Source organism: Nomascus leucogenys, chromosome X (genome assembly GCF_006542625.1).
Source record: "Nomascus leucogenys isolate Asia chromosome X, Asia_NLE_v1, whole genome shotgun sequence".
NCBI lineage: Eukaryota > Metazoa > Chordata > Mammalia > Primates > Hylobatidae > Nomascus > Nomascus leucogenys.
In genome coordinates this window covers 70119989-70146988 of record NC_044406.1, presented here as the reverse complement: position 1 = coordinate 70146988, position 27000 = coordinate 70119989, and the positions used below count along the sequence as shown (strand labels likewise).

The 27000-nt window shown below is 37.6% G+C and overlaps 1 pseudogene; it reads left to right on the top strand.

The window, feature by feature from the left end:
* The window catches only part of LOC100590981, a 63665-nt pseudogene extending 37806 nt beyond the window's left edge, over window positions 1–25859 (top strand).
* The last annotated feature ends 1141 nt before the right edge of the window (window positions 25860–27000 follow it).

Here is a 27000-nt window from a genome sequence, read left to right as displayed (position 1 = left end):
CACGACTCCATCGAGAGTAACCTCCCTCCTGACTTTCAAACACCACAGATTAGTTTTGTCTTTTTTTGAACTTTTACATAAGTGGATTTACATGGCATATACCCTTTTGTGTCTGGCTTCCTTTTGCTAAGCATATATGTGGGATTCATTCATATTGTTAAGCATAATTGCAGTTTCTTCAATCTCCCTTCTATGTAGTGTTAAGATTTTGTTTGGGGTTACATGGAACCTATAGACAAATTTGGGAAGAATTGATATCTTTATAATGTCAAGCTTTCCAATATACGAGCATGATCTGATCTGTCCTTCCATTTATTGAGAATTCTTTAATTTTTCTTAATGTTTTGTAGTTTTCAGTATAAGCATCTTTTTTTTTTTTTTTTTTTTTTTGGAGACAGGGTCTCCAGCCCAGGCTGTAGTGCAGTGGCGTGATCACAGCTCACTCTATCCTCAACTTCCCAGGCTCAAGTGATCCTCCCAGCCCAGCCTCCCTCATAGGCAGGACCACAGGCACACACCACCATGCCCAACTAAGTTTTTTTGTATTTTTTTGTAGAGATGGAGTTATAAATCTTTGTGTTAATCTAGTTGTGTCCTTAGTATGAGTTCCTGGAAGTAAAATCGCTGGGTCAGAGAGTATGTTTTGATTGTTATTTACATCTTCTGAAGTTGTTCAATTTAAAAAAGAAGAGAATCCATGTGACTTGGTGATATTTCTGTAATCCATTTGTTCTTCCACTCTCTTAAATGGCAATCTTATATTTTTTCTTCTCTTTTTAAAAGCTCAAAAAACTCCTCTCCCACTCTCACTTTCAGCTAATGACCGTGCTTTCTATTTCATTGAGAAATCTCTGCCTACTATACTTACCTGCATCTCTGCCCAGAAACTCTCACCTGCATCTCTGCCCAGAAACTCTCCTTTCCCTTCCCACAATACATGAACTGTCCATATTCCTAGCAAAGACCAACTCCTCACTTTGTGTACTAGGTTCCATCCCTCTCTCCTACCAGATGTTACTGCCCTTAGAAGTTCTCTCTCCTGCATCACCAGTTTTACTCTTTCTCCTGAATCAATCCTATCAGCATACAAACATCATTAAATCTTTTTTTTTTTTTTAATACTTTAAGTGCTAGGGTACGTGTGCACGGGGACATCCTTAAATCTTTAAAAGCTGTCTCCTGACAGCCGGCATGGTGGCTCACGCCTGTAATCCCAGCACTTTGGGAGGCCGAGGCGGGCAGGTCACCTGAGATCGGGAGTTCAAGACCAGCCTGACCAACATGGAGAAACCTCGTCTCTACTAAAAATACAAAATTAGCCGGGTGTGGTGGCGCATGCCTGTAATCCCAGCTACTCAGGAGGCTGAGGCAGGAGAATCGCTTGAACCCAGGAGGTGGAGGTTGCAGTGAGCCAAGATTGTGCCATTGCACTCCAGCCTGGGCAACAAGAGTGAAACTTCATCTCAAAAAAAAAAAAAAAAAAAAAAAAAAGAAAAAAAACCTGTCTCCTGACTCCATTTTAATCCCTTGCTATTCTTCCTTCTCTTTGTATTTGTTTTTATTTATTTATTTATTTATTTATTTATTTATTTATTTATTTACTATACTTTAAGTTTTAGGGTACATATGCACAACGTGCAGGTTTGTTACATATATATACATGTGCCATGTTGGTGTGCTGCACCCATTAACTCGTCATTTAACATTAGGTATATCTCCTAATGCTATTCCTCCCCCCTCCCCCCACCCCATAACAGTCCCCGGAGTGTGATGTTCCCCTTCCTGTGTCCATGTGTTCTCATTGTTCAGTTCCCACCTATGAGTGAGAACATGCAGTGTTTGGTTTTTTGTCCTTGCAATAGTTTGCTGAGAATGATGGTTTCCAACTTCATCCATGTCCCTACAAAGGACATGAACTCATCCTTTTTTATGGCTGCATAGTATTCCATGGTGTATATGTGCCACATTTTCTTAATCCAGTCTATCGTTGTTGGACATTTGGGTTGGTTCCAAGTCTTTGCTATTGTGAATAGTGCCTCAATAAACGTACATGTGCATGTGTCTTTATAGCAGCATGATTTATAATCCTTTGAGTATATACCCAGTAATGGGATGGCTCGGCCAAATGGTATTTCTAGTTCTAGATCCCTGAGGAATCGCCACACCGACTTCCACAATGGTTGAACTAGTTTACAGTCCCACCAACAGTGTAAAAGTGTTCCTATTTCTCCACATCCTCTCCAGCACCTGTTGTTTTCTGACTTTTTAATGATGGCCATTCTAACTGGTGTGAGATGGTATCTCATTGTGGTTTTGATTTGCATTTCTCTGATTGCCAGTGATGATGAGCATTTTTTCATGCGTTTTTTGGCTGCATAAATGTCTTCTTTTGAGAAGTGTCTGTTCATGTCCTTCACCCACTTTTTCATGGAGTTGTTTTTTTTTTTCTTGTAAATTTGTTTGAGTTCATTGTAGATTCTGGATATTAGCCCTTTGTCAGATGAGTAGGTTGCAAAAATTTTCTCCCATTCTGTAGGTTGCCTGTTCACTCTGATGGTGGTTTCTTTTGCTGTGCAGAAGCTCTTTAGTTTAATTAGATCCCATTTGTCAATTTTGGCTTTTGTTGCCATTGCTTTTGGTGTTTTAGACATGAAGTCCTTGCCCATGCCTATGTCCTGAATGGTATTGCCTAGGTTTTCTTCTAGGGTTTTTATGGTTTTAAGTCTAACATGTAAGTCTTTAATCCGTGTTGAATTAATTTTGTATAAGGTGTAGCATTCTTATACACCAATAACACACAAACAGAGAGCCAAATCATGAATGAACTCCCATTCACAATTGCTTCAAAGAGAATAAAATACCTAGGAATACAACTTACAAGGGATGTGAAGGACCTCTTCAAGGAGAACTACAAACCACTGGTCAATGAAATAAAAGAGGATACAAACAAATGGAAGAGCATTCCATGCTCATGGGTAGGAAGAATCAATATTGTGAAAATGGCCATACTGCCCAAGGTAATTTATAGATTCAATGCCATCCCCATCAAGGTACGAACGACTTTCTTCACAGAATTGGAAAAAGCTACTTTAAAGTTCATATGGAACCAAAAAAGAGCCTGCATTGCCAAGTCAATCCTAAGCCAAAAGAACAAAGCTGGGGGCATCACGCTACCTGACTTCAAACTATACTACAAGGCTACAGTAACCAAAACAGCATGGTACTGGTACCAAAACAGAGATATAGACCAATGGAACAGAACAGAGCCCTCAGAAATAATGCCACATATCTGCAACTATCTGATCTTTGACAAACCTGACAAAAACAAGAAATGGGGAAAGGATTCCCTATTTAATAAATGGTGCTGGGCAAACTGGCTAGCCATTTGTAGAAAGCTGAAACTGAATCTCTTTGTATTTCTAACAAAACTGTATGAAAGAGTTGTCCATATTTATTAATTCTTTCTAATTCCTCTTCTTTCATTCTCTGCTGTACTCAATCCATTTATGGTTATACCACCACCATTCACTAAAATTGAAGCTCTTGCTTTGGTCTAATGGTCAGTTGATCTACCACTAGCTTTTGTCACAATAGGACTTCCCAATGTACATCTCTAGCCTAGCCTTTTCCCTTGAACTCCAGACTCCTCTATCCACCTGCTTATTTCATGTTTCCACTTGGATGTCCAAGGAGCAAACCAAACTTAAAAGTGAAGCCCTTATGTGGCATCCTTTCCAATATGGTTTTTCTAAAATCAGTTAAAGGTAATTCTGTTAGACAAAATCAAAACCAAACATTAATAGAATACAGTCATTTTTAAGCCCTCTGTTTTTTCATACACTACATCTGATCTATCAGCAAATCGTATCATTTTTACCTTTAAAATGTATTCAAAATCTAATCATTTCTTATCCAATCTCTAATGCACCTACCTTGACCCAAGCTGTCATTATATCTTACCTCAGTTAGTACAGTGAACTTCTAATTTGTCTCCCTGTTCCTGACTCTTGTCCCCTAAGTATTAATCTTAACACAGCCGCCAGAGAGAGCATTTTAAAAACAGAAGCCAGATCATGTCACTCGTCTCTTCTTGGTCTCATCCTACTCCAAGTAAAGCCAGAGTCTTAAAATGGCCTATAAAGCCATATATGATCTATTATCTATCTGACTCTATCTCCTCTTCTACCCTTCATTCACTCTGTTTCAGACACATTGTACTACTGTGTAAATGACACATGCTTGCATAAGGTCCCCTTTTTTGCTCTTTTTCTTCCTGCTGTGCTGAATATCCATATAACTAGCTTCTTATCTTCCTTCAGCAGAGAGAAAACCATTTTTCTTTCAGGTATTTACTTAGATGTCACCTTCACAGTAAGTCTTTCTGGGCTATCTTCTGTAAAATTTCAACAACCCCAATCCTAACTCTTCCTATCCTCATTCCCTGCTCTATTCTTACTTCCTGATACCTGCCACTACTTAACATACTATCTATTTTAATTATCTGGTTTATAGTCAGATTCTTTAACTAGAATATAAGCTCCATAACAACAGGGGTTTTTGTGTTTTGGGTTCACTACTGAATTCCACGTGCCTAGGATACTGTCCAGCATTTGCTAGATGCTCAATAAATATTTGAATAAATGAACGTATGTATATTAAGACAGTTACCTCTAGGATATGAGACAGGGCAACTGGGGTAGGAGGAACACCTGATTATTAACTATATGCTCCTTTCTACTTGAATACTGTACCCGTGTGCATGCATTTCTTTTATAATGTGAATTTTAAATCTAGCTAAACTAACAAAAATTAGGCACCAGACAAAAATATTTTAAATATATTTAAGGAGGAAAAGAGGGAATACTTCAGTAAATGGCATTAGAAAACTATATATCACTACATTATACTTTTCACCAAAATAAATGCTAAATTTAGTAATTAAAAGATTAAAATGCCAAAATTACCTTGAGATACAGATGGATGTTTTGAGCATAGTAAAAAACCATAAAGGAAATACCTGACTATAAAAGAATTAGACATTTTTATATCAGACATACACAAAATAGTAGTTCATCCAACAATCTAGAAAAGGCCATATGTAACAAAAAGTAATTTTCGTATGAAATGTTCTTGCAAATCAATAAGAAAAAGCCAAAGAAAGATGAACAAAGACACAAATGGCTCAAGAAAGAAGAAGTACAAATGGGTAAGCATAAAAATTTTAACCTCACTTTTAAGCAAAGAAATACAACTGTCTACCACTTTTCACCTCTCAGATATATCTCATAATACCTCATATTGATGACTATGCAAGAGAAGCAGAAACTCTTATACTGCTGGAAGAGATGTAAGTTGCTACCAGAATTTGGTGTGGGACAATTAAAATTGTGCATACCTCTGCATCCGGTAATTCTGAATCTGGGAACTTACCTTATGAAAATTCTTGGAAAGTGTGTAGGGTTGCATGTACTAGTGTGGTTATCACATTGCTCTTTATATTATCGAAGAATTGAAAAAAATATAATAATCAGGGATCCAATCTTCGTTGTCAAATTTCAGTCACTTTTAAATTTTTATTTTTATTTTTGTGGGTACATAGTAGGTGTATGTATTTATGAGGCGCATGAGATGTTTTGATACAGGCATGCAATGTGAAATAAGCACATCAAGGAGAATGGGGTATCCATCCTCTCAAGCATTTATCCCTTGAGTTACAAACAATCTAATTACCTTCTTGGTTTTGCCATATTGGAGGACCATGTGAGCTATTTATTTACTTTTTTTTTTTAATTGACTTAACTTTAGCTCTGTCCTAAGCTTTTATACCAGAAAAAAAACATGGATTTGTGTTAGTTACATTATTTTCATATAACATTTAAATAAATGCATAGAAAAGAAACTTACATCTATATAACATGTAGTATCATTTGCTATACCATCAGTAGTGTTTGTAGCACATGAAAACCCTGGTTAATGGTACATCCTTATAGTTCAGCCTTTAGAAATAATGATGTAGTTATATATTTTTGACTTTAAAACATTTTTAAAAAAATATATTACATGAAAAAACAAGTTCCAAAACAGTATGCTCTATGTATGTACTTTCGTAATATATTTATATAGTAATAAATATATTTATGTACTTGGAATGCCCTATGCTAAAATATTAACAGTGATAATGGCTCAGTGATGTTATTATGGGCAATTTTTTACAGTTTTATGTTCTCCCCTCCCTTTCTCTCCCCTCCCCGTCCCTTCTTTTCGACGGAGTCTCTATCGCTCAGGCTGGAGTGCAGTGGCGTGATCTCATTTCACTGCAACCTCTGCCTCCCGGGTTCAAGCAATTCTCCTGTCTCAGCCTTCTGAGTAGCTGGGATTACAGGTGCGTGCCACCACGCCCGGCTAATTTTTATATTTTTAGTAGAGACGGGGTTTCACCATGTTGGTCAGGCTGGTCTCGAACTCCTGACCTCATGATCCGCCTGCCTTGGCCTGCCTAAGTGCTGGGATTACAGGCGTGAGCCACTGTGCCCGGCCTGTGTTCTAATTTCTTAAACTATCAATGAATATATATTTTCTAATCATAAGATTAAAAATTATGGGACTATACATTCTCCTAATAATTAAGTGCATAATTATTTCCTGAAAAGCTAATTATAAGCTCTTACAGATTATAGGTTAATTTGGGGTTATTTTCCTCTTTTTAAAATATGCGTACTTTTGCTGTCTGTCTTTGCCAATATTTACTTTTGATCTTTGTTTTTGCCTTTATTTACTTTTGCTCTGTTTAAAACAGGATATTCAGAAAGGCAATAAGGAAGCTGCAAGAATACATGCTGAAAATGCAATCCACCAGAAAAAGCAAGCAATTGATTTCTTAAGAATGAGTGCTAGAGTTGATGCTGTGGCAGTCAGAGTTCAAAATGCAGTAACAATGGGCAGGGTAAGACTTGAGATCTATAAATAATCAGAACTCTTCATTTAAGTTTAATAAGAGTATTGAGTTATCAGAACTCAAAATTTGTTGCAGGGTGCTACAGGGTGCTGGTAAAGGTGCGACATATTCAAAGTACTTGGTGAGGAAAGTGATTTTGGCAGTGGATTTTGAACCAAGATTTAATTGTCTTTTTAAAAAACTTGTATTTTAAGTTCAGGGGTACATGTACAGGATGTATAGGTTTGTTACATAGGTAAATGTGTGTCATGGGGGTTTGTTTTACAGATTATTACATCACCCAGGTATTAAGCCTAGTATCCATTAGTTATTTTTCCTGATCCTCTCCCTCCTCCCACCCTTCACTCTCCAGTAGATCCCAGTGCACATTGTTCCCCTCTATGTGTCCTTGTGTTCTCATCATTTTGCTTCCATTTATAAATGAGAACATGCGGTATTTGGTTTTCTGTTTCTGCATTAGTTTGCTAAGTATAATGGCTTCCAGCTCCATCTATGTCCCTGTCAAGGACAGGGTCTCATTCTCATTCTTTTTAATGGCTACATAGTATTCTATGGTATATATATACCACATTTTCTTTATCCAGTCTATCATTGATGAGCATTTAGGTTGATTCCATGTCTTTGCTATTGTGAATAGTACTGCAATAAACATACGTGTGCATGTGTCCTTGTAGTAGAATGATTTATATTACTTTGGGTATATACCCAGTAATGAGATTGCTGGGTCGAATGCTATTTCTGTCTCTATGTCTTTGAGGAATCACCACTCTGTCTTCCACAATGGTTGAATTAGTTGTCTTTTAATGAAGTGAAAAGTCAAAGAAATAAGATAGTCAATGCCTAGACTATAAATACATAACATTGTATATTTACTGTTAAAGAAAAGGTAGACAAGTTTCATAAGTTGATTTGTAAGTAATATTTTAGGAGACTACAAAAGCTTTGAGACTGTTTATATGATAAGATACTGTTTGTTTTTATCCTCCAAATAGGTAACGAGTCCATGTGAGGCATAGTTAAGTCTGTGGGTGCTTCATTGAGGAGTAGAACCTTGAAAAGGTAAAAAAAAAAAAAAGAATTATGTTAAGATAGCATCTTTTCAGTGTAAGTTTTTCTAATAACCATATTTATTTTTACAGACTTCTGCCTTGATGAACAAATTCGAACACCAGTTTGAAACACTGGATATTCAAACACAACAAATGGAAGATAAAATGAGTAGCTCTACAACCCTAACAACACCACAAGTAAGTATAGCTTCTCTACTTAGAATAACTTTTTAAAATTATCCCAGTTCAAATTATAATGGTATTGTGAGCCTAAATGATCTCTAGAATGCTAAATAAACATGGTGTGTCTTCACAATGATGGTAGGAAGTTACTGCTCATCCCCCAGATTCCTGAGGAGGCGTCTTCCCTAGCTGGGTTTGAAGTTCTGGAAATTGTACTGAGTTGTATGTCTAGAGTCTTGATCCTGGTTCTGTCTGACTGCCAGTGGTACTTACTGATGAAGGCCATTGCACTAGAGGCTCACTGACGCCAGTTGGTATTAGATATTATCCCATGCCTCAGCTAGTTCATCTCATTGCAAATATTCTTATGTTGCCTCCCTACTCTTTAGGTGTTTTATGTATGCATGAGTCAGAGGTGAACCAAATAGAAAATACAAGATGAATTAATTTTCAGAAAACTAGGATGTTTTCTAAACCTGGAACCTGGACAGAGACCTCCTATGAAGAAAATTAAAATTTGAAATTAGTTTGTGTGTGACACATGTCAGAAACAAAGTTTTGTAAAATTTAAATATTCAGATAGAAAATTTATTTCATTATCACTCTTCTCTCTGATGCCAGCACCTAACATGTGGTTAGTCAAATGAAAAGAGAACTTGTTATTACTACTTTGGATGCTAATATGGAAAAAAATATGATTTACAAAGTCGATTAAGAAGAAATCGACAGCTGTCCATCAACATTTTACCACAAACAGCTCTTTTCACAAAAAGGTAAATAACGAAGGAACAGGCTTATACTCAGGGTTTAGAGTTAAGAAGAAAGAATATATGTGTATATCTTGAAGTGAGGATATATTTAACCATTCTTTTATACCCTCCCCTAGAGCTTTGTTCCCCAAAGTGTGCAGGACAAGATTCAGAAGCACTCTTACAACCCGGAAGCTCATTAGGAATATAGAATTTCAGAACCCCACCCCCAGATATATTGAATCAGAATCTTCATTTTAACCAGATTCTGACGTGATTTGTATGCACAGAGTTTGAGAAGCACTGTCTTAGAGTTTCTGGATTTTTATTCGGTTACCTTAGGAATCCTGAGGTGCTTTTATGATCAGTCAAGTTTAGAAAACCCAACTGCATTTGAAAGAACTTGAAGTCAGGACACTTGGATTTATTTTTTTTTGCTTTTTATTTTTTTTTAAATTTGTAATTGACACATAATTGTACATATATATGGAGTACAGTGTCAGTGCGTGCATACATTTTATAGTGATTAAATCAGCATTGTCATATCCATAATTTTATGTTTATCACTTTGTGGTGATAACATTCAAAATCTTCTAGCTATCTTAAAATATACACTACGGTGTTATTAGTTATAGCCACTCTACTGTATAACACCAGAACTTATCCTTTCTGCCAAACTAACTCTGTACCCATTGACAAATTTCTGCTAGTCCCTCCTTTTACCAGCTCTTTTCCATCCCCAGCCCCTGGTAACCACTATTCTACTCTCTACTTCCATGAAATCAACTTTTTTTGAATTCCACAGATGAGTAAGATCATGAAATATTTGTCTTTCTGTACCAGGTTCCTTTCACTTAACCTTATACCCTGCAGGTTTATCCATGTTGAGCAAATGACAGGATTTTATTTTGTGTTATGGCTGAGTAGTGTATTCTGTTATGTAGATATACCACATTTTCTTCATCTTTAGATGAACCAAGTTGATTCCATATTTTGGCTATTATGAATAGTGTTGTAATAAACATGGGATTGCAAATATCTCTTTGACATACTAATTTCATTTTATTTGAATATATACCCAGGAAGGGGATTGCTGGATCATATGGAAGTTCTATTTATTAATTTTTTGAGGAAACTACATATTCTTTTCCATAATATCTGTACTAAATTAATATCCTTACAAACAGTGCACAAGAATTCTCCTTTCTCCATATCCTCACAAGCAATTGTTATTTTTTGTCTTTTTGGTAAGAGCCATTTTCACTGGAGTCAGGTGATATTTCCCTGTGGTTTTGACTCACATTTCCCTGATGGTTACTGATGTTGAGCATTTTTTCACATTCTTGTTGGCCATTTGTATGTCTTTTGAAAAATGTCTATTCAGCTCTTTTGCAACGACTTTCTCCCATTCTGTAGGTACTTTCTCCACTGTATTTATGTGTTTTTTCCTGTGCAGAAGCTTTTTAATCTGATGTAATTTATTTTTACTTTTGCTCCCTGTGCTTTTTGGTTTGGTTTTTGAGACAGGGTCTTGCTCTGTCACCCAGGCTGGAGTGCATGGTGTGATTATAGCTCACTGTAACTTCGAACTCCTGGGCTCAAGCAGTCCTCCTGCTTTGGCCTCCTAAGTAGCTCGGACTACACAAATGTGCCACTACACCCAGCCAATTTCATTTTTTTTTTTTTGTAGAGATGGGGGTCTCACTATGTTGCCCAGACTGGTCTTGAACTCCTGGCCTCAAGCAATTCTCCCACCTCAGCCTCAAAAAGGTCCTTTTTAAAAAACTATATTTGGGGGTACAGATGCAGCTTTGTTACCTGAATCTGCTGCATCACAGCAATGTCTGAGCTTTCAGTGTAACCATCATACGAATACACATGTGCTTTTGGTATCTTATTCAAAAACTTCTTACCTGATCCAATTTTATGAAGCATTTTCCTTGTTTTATTTTATTAGTTTCATAATTTAAGGTTTTACATTTATGTCTTGAATCCATTTAGAGTTGAGTTTTCTATATGGTAAGAGACAGGAGTCTGTTTTATTCTTCTACGTATGGTTGTCTAGTTTTCCCAGCACCATTTATTGAAGAAACTGTTCTTTCCCCAGTGTATGTTCTTGGTGCCTTTGTCAAATACATGTTGGCTGTAAACATGTGGATTTATTTCTGGTTTTTCTATTCTGTTCTATTTGTCTGTGTGTTTGTTTTTAGGCCAGTAACATGTTGTTTGGGTTACTATAGCTTTGTGGTGTATTTTAAAGTTAAGTTGTATTAATGCCCCCAGCTTGGTACATTTTGCTCATGATTGCTTTAACTATCCAGGGTCTTTTGCATTTCCGTATGAATTTGAAGATTGTCTTTTTTTTCTATTTCTGGGAAAGTCTCTCTCACCTTGATGTTTGAAGGATAGGCTTGCTGGACAGTAGTCTCAATTGGCAGGCATTTTTTTCTTCAGTACTTCAAGTATTTCATCCCATTTTCTCATGGCCTATAAGGTTTTTGCTAAGTCTGCCAGCAAACCTACTGCAGTGCCTTTGTATACTATTTGCTTCTTTTGTCTCACTGCTTACAGGATCCTCTCTTTGTCCTTGACCTTTGAGAAGTTGATTATTTTTGTCTGAGGTGGTCATACTTGGATTAAATCTGCTTGGTAATCTTTGACCTACCTGCATTTGGATATTTATGTCTTTCTCTAGGTTTAGAATGTTTTCTGTTATTTTTTCTTTGAATATCAGCTTTCTACCCCTTTCTCTTTCTTTACTCCCTCTTGAAGGCCAATGACTCATACATCTGCCCTTTTGATGCCATCCCATAGATTTCATGAACATTTTTCATCGCTTTTTCTTTTTTTCCTTTATTTTCAAATAGACTGTTGTTAAGCTCACTGGTCCTTTGTTTTGCTTGATTAATTCTCATTACTAATAAGACAAGAATGCATTTCTTAAATCTCGTTCACTGTTTTTCAGCTCCAGGATTACTGTTTGATTATTTTAATCCCTTTGTAAAATTTCTCTGATATATTTCTGAATTACTTCTCTTTGCTTTTGTGAAGTTTGTTAAGCTTACTCAAAACACCTGTTTTGAGTTTTCTGTCTGAGAGTGCACACATCTCCATCTCTCCAGGGTTGTTCACTGTTATTTTAGTCTGTTTGGTGAGGTCATATTGCCCTTAATGTTCTTGATTCTTGTGAATGTGCATCAATGTCTGGGCATTGAAAAATTATGTATTTATTCCAGTCTTTGCAGTCTGGCCTTGTATGTCCTCATCCTTCTTCAGAAGGCTTTTCAGGAATTCAAATAAACATGACTGACTTTTGAATTCACTAAGCTTGTGGTCACTGCAACAGTTTCAGCACTAGAGGGTGCCCTAAGCTTAGGTTTGCTGCCACTCTCTTGAGGGCTTTGAGGCCTCCAGCCCTGATGGACTTGGGAAAATTCAGGGAGAGTTCCCTGGGCAAAGTCCCTCACTCACTTCTTTTCTCTCCAAGTGGAAAGAGTCTTTATCCATGCTATACTGCCTGAGGTTGGGGGAGGGGTGAAGTGGATAGTCTGTGGCTTCTGCAGCTGATGTCACAGTGTGTCAAACCAAAAGCCCCAGACCAGTGTATCGCCAGGGCTCAGTCAAGGACTTCAGTTGTGATAGCCTTCCTGCCACTGAAATTTATTCAGAGCCTGAGGCTACTTTTGTCAGCTGTTGGTGAAGCAGGCTGCAACTTGCGTTCATCATGCTGGGACACAGATTCCCATCTGGCCTGTGGCGGATGTAGGAGCTCCATCCTTGGGCATGAGCCTAGAATGAGGGGCCTTAGGGTTCTGCTTGGTGCTGTGTTTTACTGTGGCAGGCTGGTACTGATTCCAAGGCAAAGTCCCATGCACACTTCCCTCTCCCTCCCCCAAGCAGACAGATTCTCTCTCCACGCTGTGCTGCCTACGGTTGCAGAAAGGGTAATGTAGGCAATGTGAGACTGTCCACCCTCTTTATTGCATCTTTTCTTGTGATTATTCCAAAACCAGGTACTGCGGCCATTCGCCTGGTTTCTTTAGCTCTTGTGAAGGTGTTTTTGTTGTTGTTGTTGTTGTTTGTTTGTTGTTTTTGTTTGGCATGAATAGTTGTTCAATTTGATGTTCCTGCAGGGGGTGTGATTGCTATAAGGTTTTGTTTCACTATCTTGGTTACTTTGATTTCTAGTCATCACTCTGCTTCTAATTAACTTTGGGACCTTGACTCAGATACCGACTACCCCGGGCCTCAGTTTTCATAACTGTAAAATGCAGGAGTTGGATTTGATGATATCTGAAGTGCCTCTCAGCTCATTCACCTGACATTCACTGAGCACCTTCTCCTGTTTCAGGTATTGTGCCAGGTGCTGGAGACATTCATATATATACGTATATATAACATTAGTCATAAAAACCAAAATTTACAGCAGAAATGGAGAGAGATCTGGCTGAACACACTTAGTTGCCCAAATTCTCACACCCTGCTAATAGAGTAGTAATTAGAATTCAAATTGGCACATCCACTTTGGAAAAGCAATTTGGTAATATCTACAGTCTGTTCTCAGCATAGCAATGAGAGCAATCCTGTTAGTACAAGTCAGATCATGTCATTCCTCTCAAAACTTTCAAGTGGTTCAACATTTTCCTCAGTAAAAGCCAGATTGTTTCCAAAGGTCCATAAAGTTCTTCATGGCCTGCCTTACCTTGATCTGTCCTGACATGTTATTGCTCATCAGTCTACTCAGGCACCTGGATTTGTTGTTACTTGTCAAACACACCAAGTATATTTCTGCCTGAAAGCCATTCCACCTGTAGTTTCTTCTCCATTAAATGTTCTTTCTCTAGACATACTCCCTTAAATGTTCTTTCCCTAGACATACTCTTCTCTAGACATACTCGTTGCTTACTATCTTACCTCCTTTAGGTCTTTAAGTCATTTTTATAGTGAGGTTTTTCCTGACCATCCTACTTAAAATTGCATCAACAGTGTACCTACCATGCCTCCTATTGTCTACCTTCCCTGCTTTATTTTTCTCTACTGTATATATCGCTTTCTAATATACCATATACTTCTTAAAAAATTTATTTGCCCTTCCTTCTCGTGTACACACTAGAATTTAAGCTTAATGAGGGCATCATTGATGCCTCCCTAGCACGTAAAATATCTGGCATAAAGTAGATATTCAAAATTTCTGAAGATTGTTGAATAAATCACAGTATATGAAATGTATGTAACCTAGTACTGTATGTACCTAGTACTGTATGTTACGGTATGTAACCTAGTACTTTCACTTCTAAATTTATACACAAAGCAGCCCCTACATGTGTAGACAAAGGTATATATATAGATGAATCTCTTTCTCTCTCTTTACACACACACACACACACACACACACACGTGCGAAAATGTTCATTGCACCATTTTCTATAATAGGGAGAAATTAAGAAAAATCTAAATTCCGAAAATAGAATGGATAAATAAAACTGAGTCTATTTCTGTGTTGCAACATCATACAGTAGTTTAAAGTGAATGAACTAGATATCTAGATCTCAATATAATCTTACAAGGTTGAATGAGGAAAGGAAGTTATGGAATAAAATCATTGTATAATACAATTTAAGTAAATTCTCGTAACATGAATAATGCTATTTTAGATATGAATTAAAACCAAAATGTTAATGCACATAGGAATCTACTATTTCATGAAGTTTTTCGGTATTTTGGAAATATTTTTAAAGTGAATGAAAGAAAACAAGAACTAAGGCCCAACAGCAAGGTTAGTGATTTGCTTAAAATCATACTCATTGTTAATGGTAGAGCTGGGACCATATCTTAGAATTCCCACCTGTGTATTAAAAATATTTTCAATAACTTAGTTAAAAACTAGAAGAGTTTTTTAAATTATTAATCAGACTCTATTGCCTGAGAATGCCTGTACTTTAGTAAATATCTCAATACTTATATTTTATTCATCTCTGACATTTGAAAAAGCCTTGATATCAGATTTACATCAACTGGCAGAAAGAACAATTCTGATTATTGTAATCTAAAATTTAAATCTATTATACATAATAAAAGCAAAGTGGGTTAGAATGGAGCTTTTATAAATTGGTTCACTTGGAGAGATCTGTATTACTAAGATTTAAATTATATGCGAACCTCATTGCTAATATTTCTCCATAACCTTATAGTTTTAAGCTTTAGAATTTAGTATTATTCAGAAAAAAAAATATTTTGAAATTATGCAGCTCCCTCTGGTGGTACAAAATATTTTTTAAATGCTTTCTTTTAAAAAATTAGAGACCGGTTTCCCTCTTTTAAAAGAAAACCAAAAACCATGCAAAAAGCAAATGCTTAATAGAAATCCGCATTTTCTTATTCTAGAACCAAATGGATATGCTACTTCAGGAAATGGCAGATGAAGCTAGGTAAGAAGTTATCCAGGTGATTTTTGAAAATCTTGATTTAATATCTAGAGGTTCTAAAATTCTGTGATATAGATGAAAATATTTCTCTTTACCACGAATTGCCAGTGTTAGGTTTGTGACCCTAGAATTTAGTGTTTCAAGGGACTTTAAACAGTCATCCAATTCCTTGCCATGCTCATAAAAATTTGACTGTGTTTCAGTCATCTTAGTATTTTCTTAAAAATCTCTGGAAATAGACTCATTTAATGTGTGAAAAGAAATAGACAAGGTGATCAAAGGAAGCAGCAGTGTTTGAACATTTGCTCAATACCTACTGTTTGCTGCATATATGAAATATATAGTTTTCTTTTTTTTAAAAAAGGACCTTCCAAAATAATTCTGCTATGATTAGGCCATTGAGTCGTAAGTCTAGTTTGAGTACTGCAAACTGAGTAATAGTGCAAACTGTGCAAGGGGTTCAAAAGACAGCAATATTACACATAATGATTTGGTTGTTTCTTTTAAGTAAATAATTCATACCCTTTTGTGATATTGCTATTGGAAATAGGATATATAATACATGAAGGGCTGTTTATTTCAGGCCCTTCACGTCATGAGAGAATGACTTATCTATGATATCTTTGCTATAGAAATCATGTTGTATCATTATTCTCTGGTGTAATGTTTAGTTGAAGATAATGTAGTAGTAAAAAATAAAAATTGATGCTAATATTTTATAATGTATTTTCAAAGGTAGAGAACTAGTTTGAAATGAGGCTTAGTCTTATTTTGTTCTTTTCTCCTGGGAAGAGAAGATTTGGACATCTGGAAAATAGAGTTGATAAATCCTATCTAAGCTAACACCTGATTAGAATAAACAGTTAAGTTTATCAACTCTTTAGATCACTAATATATTACTAAAGAATTAAAATTGAGATTAATAAATTAAAAATCAGGTTTGTAATGTTCGAGAACAGGGCTGTGGGTTAAGTTGTGTGCTATTTTGTTTTGTTAGTACCCTAAAGTAGCCCATATGGAGGGGAACAAGAAAGGTGGTTTTTGTTAAGTATTATAACAAAGGCATTGTGCGTCAGAAGACTCCATCTTCTAAACATAGTCTTTATAAGAGACTAAGGACTTGTTTCTGTTTCTGCTAAAGACTAAATTAGACGATTTGGCTTGAAAATGCAGCAAGGAAAGTCTTATAATGAATGCTGCCACATTATGGCCTTACTGACTCTCAGTGGTAAATGAAATTAGTAGGCAACTTTTTGATAAGGTTTAGAGCAGGATTTCACAACCTCGATACTATTGACATTTTGGGATGGATAATCCTGGGGGCTGTCATGTGCACTGTAGAATGTTTAGCAGCATCTCTGGCCTTTACCCACTAGATACGAATGGCACCCCTCCCTACAGTTGTGACAGCCAAGCATGTCTCCAGATATTTCCAGATGTTCCTTGGGGTAGTGACTAAAAAATCAAGAGACTATGTCAATGTGTGGTGACTGGCAGTAGAAACAGATATAACCACTGATGTAGAAACACCAATGCCCATCTTTAAAGATGTTTAACTATCTAATTGCTGATTGAGTTAGTGCTTCCCCCAACTAAATTTTATGTCTTTACTTTTTCAATAAAAACCTGTCTATAGAATTTCACAATGGGCTGGGCACGGTGGCTCATGCCTATAATCCCAGCACTTGGGAGGCTGAGGTGGGTGGATCACCTGAGGCCAGGAGTTCGAGACCAGCCTGGCCAACATGGCAAAACCCCGTCTCTACTAAAAAATACAAAAATTAGCCGGGCGTGGTGGTGCACGCATGTAATCCCAGCTATTCCAGAGGCTGAGACAGGAAAATCGCTTGAACCCAGGAGGCAGTGGTTGCAGTGAGCTGAAAGCATGCCACTGCACTCCAGCCGGTGACAGAGTGAGACTCTGTCTCCAAAAAAAAAAATAATAATAATAATAAATCTCATAATGACTGTTAATGACATTATATTATATTCCCTGTAGTATTTTCATACTGGAGTTGGCATACACTCTAGTGGTTTAGAGACACGCAGAAAGGATAATTTATGTACTAGAGGAGTGGTACAGTGGAGATTAAAATCATAGGCTTTGGAGACAGTCAAACCTAGATTAAAATCCTGTGTCTGTCAGTAGAATGAGCTCAGACAAGTGTACTTAACTTTTCTGAAACTCAGTTATATGGCTGGATGCAAATAATGATTCCTGTTAAGGGTAACCCAGGAGCTAAAAACTGAAATTGAAGTTAACTCAAATATTAGGTGAGGCTAGAGTTATCTAGCCTGTTTTATCTTTTTTAGCATATTCGTTTTCCTTCACAGTAGGAAACGTAGTAATCTATGGTACATCTAATATATTGGATAACCATTAGTTTAGCCTTTTGTTCTGAAGAGCAGATCATTTCCCAGTATTATTGTCTTTTATATCATAAGATTACCTTCCACGTGGGTCACTTTTAGGACTCAACAAAAATACTTTAAAATTAGTAAATTCATTATCTTAAGGTTGACATTCAGAAGATATTTAAGCTCAATTTATATTTATAAAATTGAACTTGTTTTATTTTTATGTAAACTAAGGTAAAATGGAAGATGGAATATTCAAATTTACAATACATATTAGGTAAAGAAGAAAAATGCCTATATTAACATTCATATGCTAATTATTATTATTTCTTTAAATTTATTTATTATACTTTAAGTTCTGGGATACATGTGCAGAACATGCAGGTTTGTTACACAGGTATACATGTGCCATGGTGGTTTGCTGCACCCATCAACCCATTATCTACATTAGGTATTTCTCCTAACGCTATCCCTCCCCTAGCCTCCTACCCTGACAGGCCCTGGTGTGTGATGTTCAACTCTCAGTGTCCATGTGTTCTCATTGTTCAACTCCCACTTATGAGTGAGGACATGTGGTGTTTGGTTTTCTGTTCTTGTGTTAGTTTGCTCAGAATGATGGTTTCCAGCTTCATCCATGTCCCTGCGAAGGACATGAACTCATCCTTTTTTATGGCTGCACAGTATTCCATGGTGTATATATGCCTCATTTTCTTTATCCAGTATATCACTGATGGACATTTGGGTTGGTTCCAAGTCTTTGCTATTGTGAACAGTACTGCAGTAAACGTACGTGTGCATGTGTCTTTATAGTAGAATGATTTATAAACCTTTGGGCATATATCCAGTAATGGGATTGCTGGGTCAAATGGTATTTCTGGTTCTAGATCCTTGAGGCATAGCCACACTGTCTTCCACGATGGTTGAACTAATTTACACTCCCACCAACAGTGTAAAAGCGTTCCTATTTCTCCACATCCTCTCCAGCATCTGTTGTTTCCTGACTTTTTAATGATTGCCATTCTAACTGGCGTGAGATGGTATCTCATTGTGGTTTTGATTTGTATTTCTCTAATGACCAGTGATGACGAGCTTTTTGTCATATGTCTGTTGGCTGCATAAATGTCCTCTTTTGAGAAGTGTCTGTTCATATCCTTTACCTACTTTTTGATTTTTTTTTTTTTTAATTTAAGCTTTTTGTAGATTCTGGATATTAGCCCTTTGTTGTGATGGATAGATTGCAAAAATTTTCTCCCATTCTGTAGGTTGCCTGTTGATTCGGATGATAGTTTCTTTTGCTGAGCAGAAGCTCTTTAGTTTAATTAGATCCCATTTGTCTGTTTTGGCTTTTGTTGCCATTGCTTTTGGTGTTTTAGTCATGAAGTCTTTGCCCATGCCTATGTCCTGAATGGTATTGCCTAGGTTTTCTTCCAGGGTTTTTATGGTTGTAGGTCTAACATTTAAGTCTTTAATCCATCTTGAGTTAATTTTTGTATAAAGTGTATGGAAGGAGTCCAGTCTCAGTTTTCTGCATAGGGCTAGCCAGTTTTCCCAACACCATTTATTAAATAGGAAATACTTTCCCCATTGCTTGTTTTTGTCAGGTTTGTCAACGATCAGATGGTTGTAGATGTGTGATGTTATTTCTGAGGCCTCTGTTCTGTTCCATTTGTCCATATATCTATTTTGGTACCAGTACCATGCTGTTTTGGTTACTGTAGCCTTGTAGTATAGTCTGAAGTCTGGTAGCATGATGCCTCCAGCTTTGTTCTTTTTGCTTAGGATTGTCTTGGCTACGTGGGCTCCATTTTGGTTCCACATGAAATTTTAAGTAGCTTTTTCCAATTCTGTGAAGAAAGTCAGTGGTAGCTTGATGGGGATAGCATTGAATCTATAAATTACTTTGGGCAGTATGGCCATTTTCACGATATTGATTCTTCTTAGCCATGACCATGGAATGTCTTTCCATTTGTTTCCTGTCTTATTTCCTTGAGCAGTGGTTTGTAGTTCACCTTGAAGAGGTCCTTCATATCCCTTGTAAGTCGGATTCCTAGGTATTTTGTTCTCTTGATAGCAATTGTGAATGGGAGTTCACTCATGATTTGCCTCTCTTTATCTATTATTGGTGTGTAGGAATGCTTGTGATTTTTGCACATTGATTTTGTATCCTGAGACTTTGCTGAAGTTGCCTATCAGCTTAAGGAGATTTTGGGCTGAGATGATGGGGTTTTCTAAATATACAATCATGTCATCTGCAAACAGACACAATTTGACTTCCTCTCTTTCTGTTTGAATACCTGTTATTTTTTTCTCTTGTCTGATTGCCCTGGCCAGAATTTCCAATACTATGTTGATTAGAAGTGGTAAGAGAAGGCATCCTTGTCTTGTGCTGGTTTTCAAAGGGAATGCTTCCAGCTTTTGCCCATTCATTGTGATATTGGCTGTGTGTTTGTCATAAATAGCTCTTATTATTTTGAGATATGTTCCATCAATACCTAGTTTATTGAGAGTTTTTAGCCTGAAGGTGTGTTGAATTTTATCAAAGGCCTTTTCTCCATCTATTGAGTTAATGATGTGGTTTTTGTCATTGGTTCTGTTTATGTGATGGATTACGTTTATTGATTTGCATATGTTGAACCACCCTTGCATCCCAGGGATGAAGCCGACTTGATCATGGTGGATAAGCTTTTTGATGTGCTGCTGGATTCAGTTTGCCGATATTTTATTGAGGATTTTTGCATCGACATTCATCAGGGATATTGGCCTGAAATTTTCCTTTTTTGTTGTGTCTCTGCCAGGTTTTGGAATCAGGATGATGCTGGCCTTGTAAAATGAGTTAGGGAGGAGTCCTTGTTTTTCTGTTGTTTGGAATAGTTTCAGAAGGAATGGTACCAGCTCCTCTTTGTACCTCTGGTAGAATTCAGTTGTTAATCTGTCTGGTTCTGGGCTTTCTTTGGTTGGTAGGCTATTACTTTCTACCTCATTTTCAGAACTTGTTATTGGTCTATTCAGGGATTCGACTTCTTCCTACTTTAGTCTTGGTAGGGTGTATGTGTCCAAGAATTTATCCGTTTCTTCTAGATTTTCTAGTTTATTTGCATAGAGGTGTTTATAGTATTCTCTGATGGTAGTTTGTATTTCTGTGGGATCAATGGTGATATCCCCTTTATCACTTTTTATTGTGTCATTTGATTCTTCTCTCTTTCCTTCTTTATTATTCTGGCTAGCAGTGTATCTATTTTGTTGATCTTTTCAACACACCAGCTCCTGACTTCATTGATTTTTTTGAAGGGTTTTTCATGTCTCTATCTCCATCAGTTCTGCTCTGATCTTAGTTATTTCTTGTCTTCTGCTAGCTTTTGAATTTGTTTGCTCTTGCTTCTGTAGTTCTTTTAATTGTGATGTTAGGGTGTTGATTTTAGATCTTTCCTGCTTTCTCCTGTGGGCCTTTAGTGCTATAAGTTTCCCTCTGGACACTGCTTTAGCTGTGTCCCTAAGATTCTGGTATGTTGTGTCTTTGTTCTCATTGGTTTCAAATAACTTATTTATTTCTGCTTTAATTTCATTATTCACCCAGTAGTCATTCAGGAGCAGGTTGTTCAGTATCCATGTAGTTGTGCGGTTTTGAATGAGTTTCTTAATCCTGAGTTCTAATTTGATTGCACTTTGGTATGAGAGATGGTTTGTTATGATTTCTGTTCTTTTGCATTTGCTGAGGAATATTTTACTACCAATTATGTGGTCAAGTTTAGAGTAAGTGTGATGTGGTTCTGAGAAGAATGTATATTCAGTTGATTTGTGATGGAGAGTTCTGTAGATGTCTATTAGGTCTGCTTGGTCCAGAGCTGAGTTCAAGTCCTGAATATCCTTTTTAATTTTCCATCTCATTGATCTGTCTAATATTGACAGTGGGGTGTTGAAGTCTCCCACTATTCTTGTGTGGGAGCCTAAGTCTCTTTGTAGGTCTCTAAGAACTTCCTTTATGAATCTGGGTGCTCCTATATTGGGTGCATATATATTTAGGATAGTTAGCTCTTCTTGTTGCATTGATCCCTTTACCATTATATAATGCCATTCTTTTTTTTTTTTATCTTTGTTGGGTTAAAGTCTGTTTTCAGAGACTAGGATTGCAATGCCTGCTTTTTTTTTTCCTTTTGCTTTCCGTTTGCTTGGTACATATTCCTCCATCCCTTTATTTTGAGCCTGTGTATGTCTTTGTATGTGAGATGGTCTCCTGAATACAGCACACTGATTGATCTTGACTCCTTATCCAATTTGCCAGTCTGTGTCTTTTAATTGGGGCATTTAGGCCATTTGCATTTAAGGTTAATATTGTTATGTGTGAATTTGATCCTGTCATTATGATGCTAGCTGGCTATTTTGCCTGTTAGTTGATGCCGTTTCTTCATAGTGTCAATGGCCTTTACAATTTGGTGTGTTTTTGCAGTGGCTGTACTGTTTTTTTTTTTTTTTCTATGTTTAGTGATTCCTTCAGGAGCTCTTGTAAGGCAGGCCTGGTAGTGACAAAATCTCTCAGCACTTGCTTGTCTGTAAAGGATTTTATTTCTCCTTTGCTTATGAAGCTTAATTTTGCTGGATATGAAATTCTGGGTTGGAAATTCTTTTCTTTAATAATGTTGAATATTGGCCCCCACTCTCTTCTGGCTTTCTGCAGGGAGATCTGCTGTTAATCTGATGGGCTTCCCTTTGTGGGTAACCCAACCTTTCTTTCTGGCTGCCCTTAACATTTTTTCCTTCATTTCAACCTTGGTGAATCTGACAATTATGTGTCTTGGGGTTTTTCTTCTCGAGGAGTATCTTTATGGTGTTCTCTATATTTCCTGAATTTGAATGCTGGCCTGTCTTGCTAGGTTGGGGAACTTCTCCTGGATAATATCATGAGGAGTGTTTTCCAACTTGGTTACTTTCTCCATGCCACTTTTAGGTACGCCAATCAAACGTAGGTCTCGTCTTTTCATATAGTTCCATATTTCTTGGAGGCTTTGCTCATTCCATTTCATTCTTTTTTCTCTAATCTTGTCTTCACGCTTTACTTCATTAAGTCGATCTTCAATCTCTGATATCCTTTCTTCTACTTGACTGATTTGGCTATTGATACTTGTGTATGCTTCACGAAGTTCTTCTGCTGTGTTTTTCAGCTGCATCAGGACATTTGTGTTTTTATCTAAACTGGTTATTCTAGTTAGCAATTCCTGTAACCTTTTTTCAAGGTTCTTAGCTTCCTTGCATTGGGTTAGAACATGCTCCTTTAGCTCGGAGGAGTTTGTTATTATACACCTTCCGAAGCCTACTTCTGTCAGTTCATCAAACTCATTCTCCGTCCTGTTTTTTTCCCTTGCTGGCAAAGAGTTGTGATCCTTTGGGGGAGGAGAGGCATTCTGGTTTTTGGAATTTTCAGCCTTTTTGCACTGGTTTTATCTCTTCTTCATGCATTTATCTACTTTTGTTTTTTTTTGGTCTTTGATGCTGGTGACCTTCAGATGGTGCTTCTGTGTGGACATTCTTTTTGTAGATGTTGATGCTGTTCCTTTCTGTTTGTTAATTTTCCTTCTAACAGTCAGGCTCTTCTCCTGCCAGTCTGCTGGAGTTTGCTGGAAGTTCACTCCAGACCCTGTTTGCCTGGTTATCAGGAGTAGAGGCTGCAGAACAGCAAAGATTGCTGCCTGTTTCTTCCTCTGGAAGCTTCAATCCAGAGGGGCACCCACCAGATATCAGCTGGAGCTCTCCTGTATGAGGTGTCTATTGACCCCTGCTGGGAGGTGTCTCCCAATCAGGAGGCATGGGGGTCAGGGACCCACTTGAGGTGGCAGTCTCTCCCTTAGCAGAGCTCGACCACTGTGCTGGGATACTTGTTGCTCTCTTCAGAGCTGGCAGACAGGAACTTTCAACTCTGCTGCAGTTGTGCCCACAGCCCCTTCCCTGAGGTGCTCTGCCCAGGGAGATGGGAGTTTTATCTATAAGCCCCTTACTGGGGCTGCTGCCTTTCTTTTAGAGATGCCCTGCCCAGAGAGGAGGTATCTAGAGAGGCAGTCTGGCTACAGCGGCTTTGCAGAGCTGAGGTGGGCTCCGCCGAGTTTGAACTTCGAGGCAGCTTTGTTTGCACTGTGAGCGGGAAACTGCCTACTCAAGCCTCAGCAGTGGTGGACGCCCCTCCCCCCACCAAGCTCCAGTGTCCCAGGTCGACTTCAGACTGCTGTGCTGGCAGTTAGAATTTCAAGCTAGTGGCTCTTAGCTTGCTGGGCTCCATGGGGGTGGGATCCATTGAGCTAGACCACTTGGCTCCCTGGCTTCAGCCCCCTTTCCAGCAGAGTAAATGGTTCTGTCTCGCTGGCATTCCAGGCGCCACTGAGTTATGGAAAAAAAAACTCCTTCAGCTAGCTCGGTGTCTGCCCAAACGGCCACCCAGTTTTGTGCTTGAATCCCAGGGCCCTACTGGCATAGGCACCCAAGGGAATCTCCAGGTCTGCGGGTTGCGAAGACCACGGGAAAAGCGTAGCATCCAGGGCTGGATTGCAGCGTCCCTCACAGTACAGTCCCTCAAGGCTTCCCTTGGCTAGGGAAGGGAGTTTCCCGACCCCTTGCGCGCTTCCCAGGTGAGGTGATGCCCCACCCTGCTTCAGCTTGCTCTCTATGGGCTGTACCTGCTCTATCCAGTCCCACTGAGATGAGCTGAGTACCTCAGTTAGAAATGCAGAAATCACCCACCTTCTGCATTGATCTCGCTGGGAGCTGCAGACTGGAGCTGTTCCTATTCGGCCAGCTTGCCAGCCACCAACTGCTAATTATTTTTAAGTTGTAGCCTTGATCTCAATATGGAACTATCACAGGGTCAGATAGATTCTCTTGGCACAAGCGTTGCTTCCATGGAACAGGTAGAGGTTGGATTTTATCTTTGCTGTTGTGTGTTTGATGTGCATATAAGTAATTTAGGATATATATATATATGTATAAATATATAGTATGCAATTTAAACATGTTATATAAATTAAATATAAGTAAATATATATTCACCTTTTATGAAGAGTATTTTTCTACTGTAATAAAGTACTTTGTAATATATCATAAATCAGAAAAATGTGATCAGCCTTTAGCTCTGTAATGATGGGAATTTTCTATTTGCATGCACATTTTGTTTGGCTATTGAATTTGCTCCCCTTCATAGCATCTGTTCTATTAAGATCTTCATTTTTTTCTGAAAAGTTTAAAAGAATTAAACTCTTAATGTTGGTTTTAGTGTGAATATTTGAGTCAGGATTTTAAATCATATTTAAAATGTGGACTATTTAAAATATTAGTGTTATGTGATGGTTACTATGGGACTGAACGAAGGGGGATGAATGCAGAAATGAAAACAAAGATGAAAGGATTTGTTTTAAAGAAGGGGTCAGGGGGCTCCTTGTTTCTAGTTAGCAAAGGCAGCCCTGACCTTCTACAGCCCTTCTTATTTATTTATTTACTTATTGAGACGGAGTCTCGCTCTGTTGCCCAGGCTGGAGTGCAGTGGCACAATCTTGGCTCACTGCAAGCTCCGCCTCCCAGGTTCATGCCATTCTCCTGCCTCAGCCTCCCTAGTAGCTGAGACTACAGGTGCCCGCCACCACGCCTGGCTAATTTTTTGTATTTTTAATAGAGATGGAGTTTCACCGTGTTAGCCAGGATGGTCTCGATTTCCTGACCTTGTGATCCGCCCATCCTGGCCTCCCAAAGTGCTGGGACTACAGGCGTGAGCCACCGTGCTGGCCGCCCTTCGTGTTTATTGGGTAGAAAGAGCAGGGAGGAGGAGGTAATGGTTGATCAGCTGCTTGATTGATCACAGGTCCACATTATTGCTGACAGGCTTCAGATATGCCTATTCACAAGAAACACTTGTGCCTGGGTCGTGACTGCCCTCAGCATTCCTTCTGGGTGGCAGATGCAGTTTGTCAGTTTTTCAATATCCTGCTTTCATGAGTAAACAGTTTGCTGTTTACTCACATAGCCTCCATTGGTATACTGAGTTGATCACGACCCTCATTCTTTCGGCCTTCAACAGTGTTATATATTTTTCACTGCCTTGGTGACTTGTAATATTTGCTTTCTCTAGGATAAACTATCACAGAGACTTGCTCTTCTCCATGATTGAATGTAATTTAAAAAGCTGCTGCTTCTGTTTGCTTCACTTGCTTCTGAAACATTCTTTGTGTTTATAGATAAGTTGTACTCCACTTACACTAAAAATACTATATATGTCAGAATGCTTTTTTGCCTATACACTATATATAATGCTTTCTTCTGCCTTGCTGTACTTTTCAATACATTAAGAAATTCCAGGGAGTTTCCATCTTGACAGATTTTATATATAGTTCTATATATATCATATGTAAAAGTGTGAGGGATGTATTTTTGACAGAGCTAGCATTAGCTTCTTGTATATTAACCATCTTCCTCAAAAGTTAGATCAAAAATTCAGCATCAAAGTACTACAAAGTACTTTATACAGAACGAAGTACAGAATAAAAGTTTTGGGATTTTAAAAATTCAAAGTAGTTTTAAATCTGTCTGCAGTGAGATGAAATGCATAAAAATAAAAGCAGGGAAACATGTTTATTTAATGTTTACATAGTCAAAATCACCTCATTTAGTGTCATACAATGGGTATGACCTATTTTTGTTTTGTGTTTTATGTTTTTGTTATCCAAGCAGAAATGCAGTTGACTTTAATCTGTATTTATCAGCTTTTAAATTTAAATTAGTTTTAGAATTTTCAACCAGTAATTTAATGACTATTTAAATTCCTTAAATTAAAAACAGTTCCATTAATAATATTCCTACTTAACTAGAAAAAATCTGCAACATTAAACCAGAGAAATTAAGGTTTGTTCAGTTTTACAATTTTCTCTTTGCTAAATATCATTGTTAAGACTCCCCCCAAAATTTAACTTTTCATACTTCCAATGAAATTGTGAAACACATTTTAATGATTCTCCTATTTCTACTCAACCCTTATCATGCTGTATTTGTATTTTATTTTATTTTTAGTAGAGATGGGGTCTCACTATGTTGGCCAGGCTGGTCTCGAACTACTGACCTCAAGCGATCCTTGTGCCTCGGCCTCCCAAATTGCTGGGATTACAAGTGTGAGCCACCACACCTGGCCTGTATTTTAAAAGGAGGTTAATCCACATGGTATTAATATAATTTACTTATCATACACATTTTTTCATATGATTGTTGATTGATTTCCATGACTCTTAACCTGTGTTTTTAAACCAACTGACAAAATA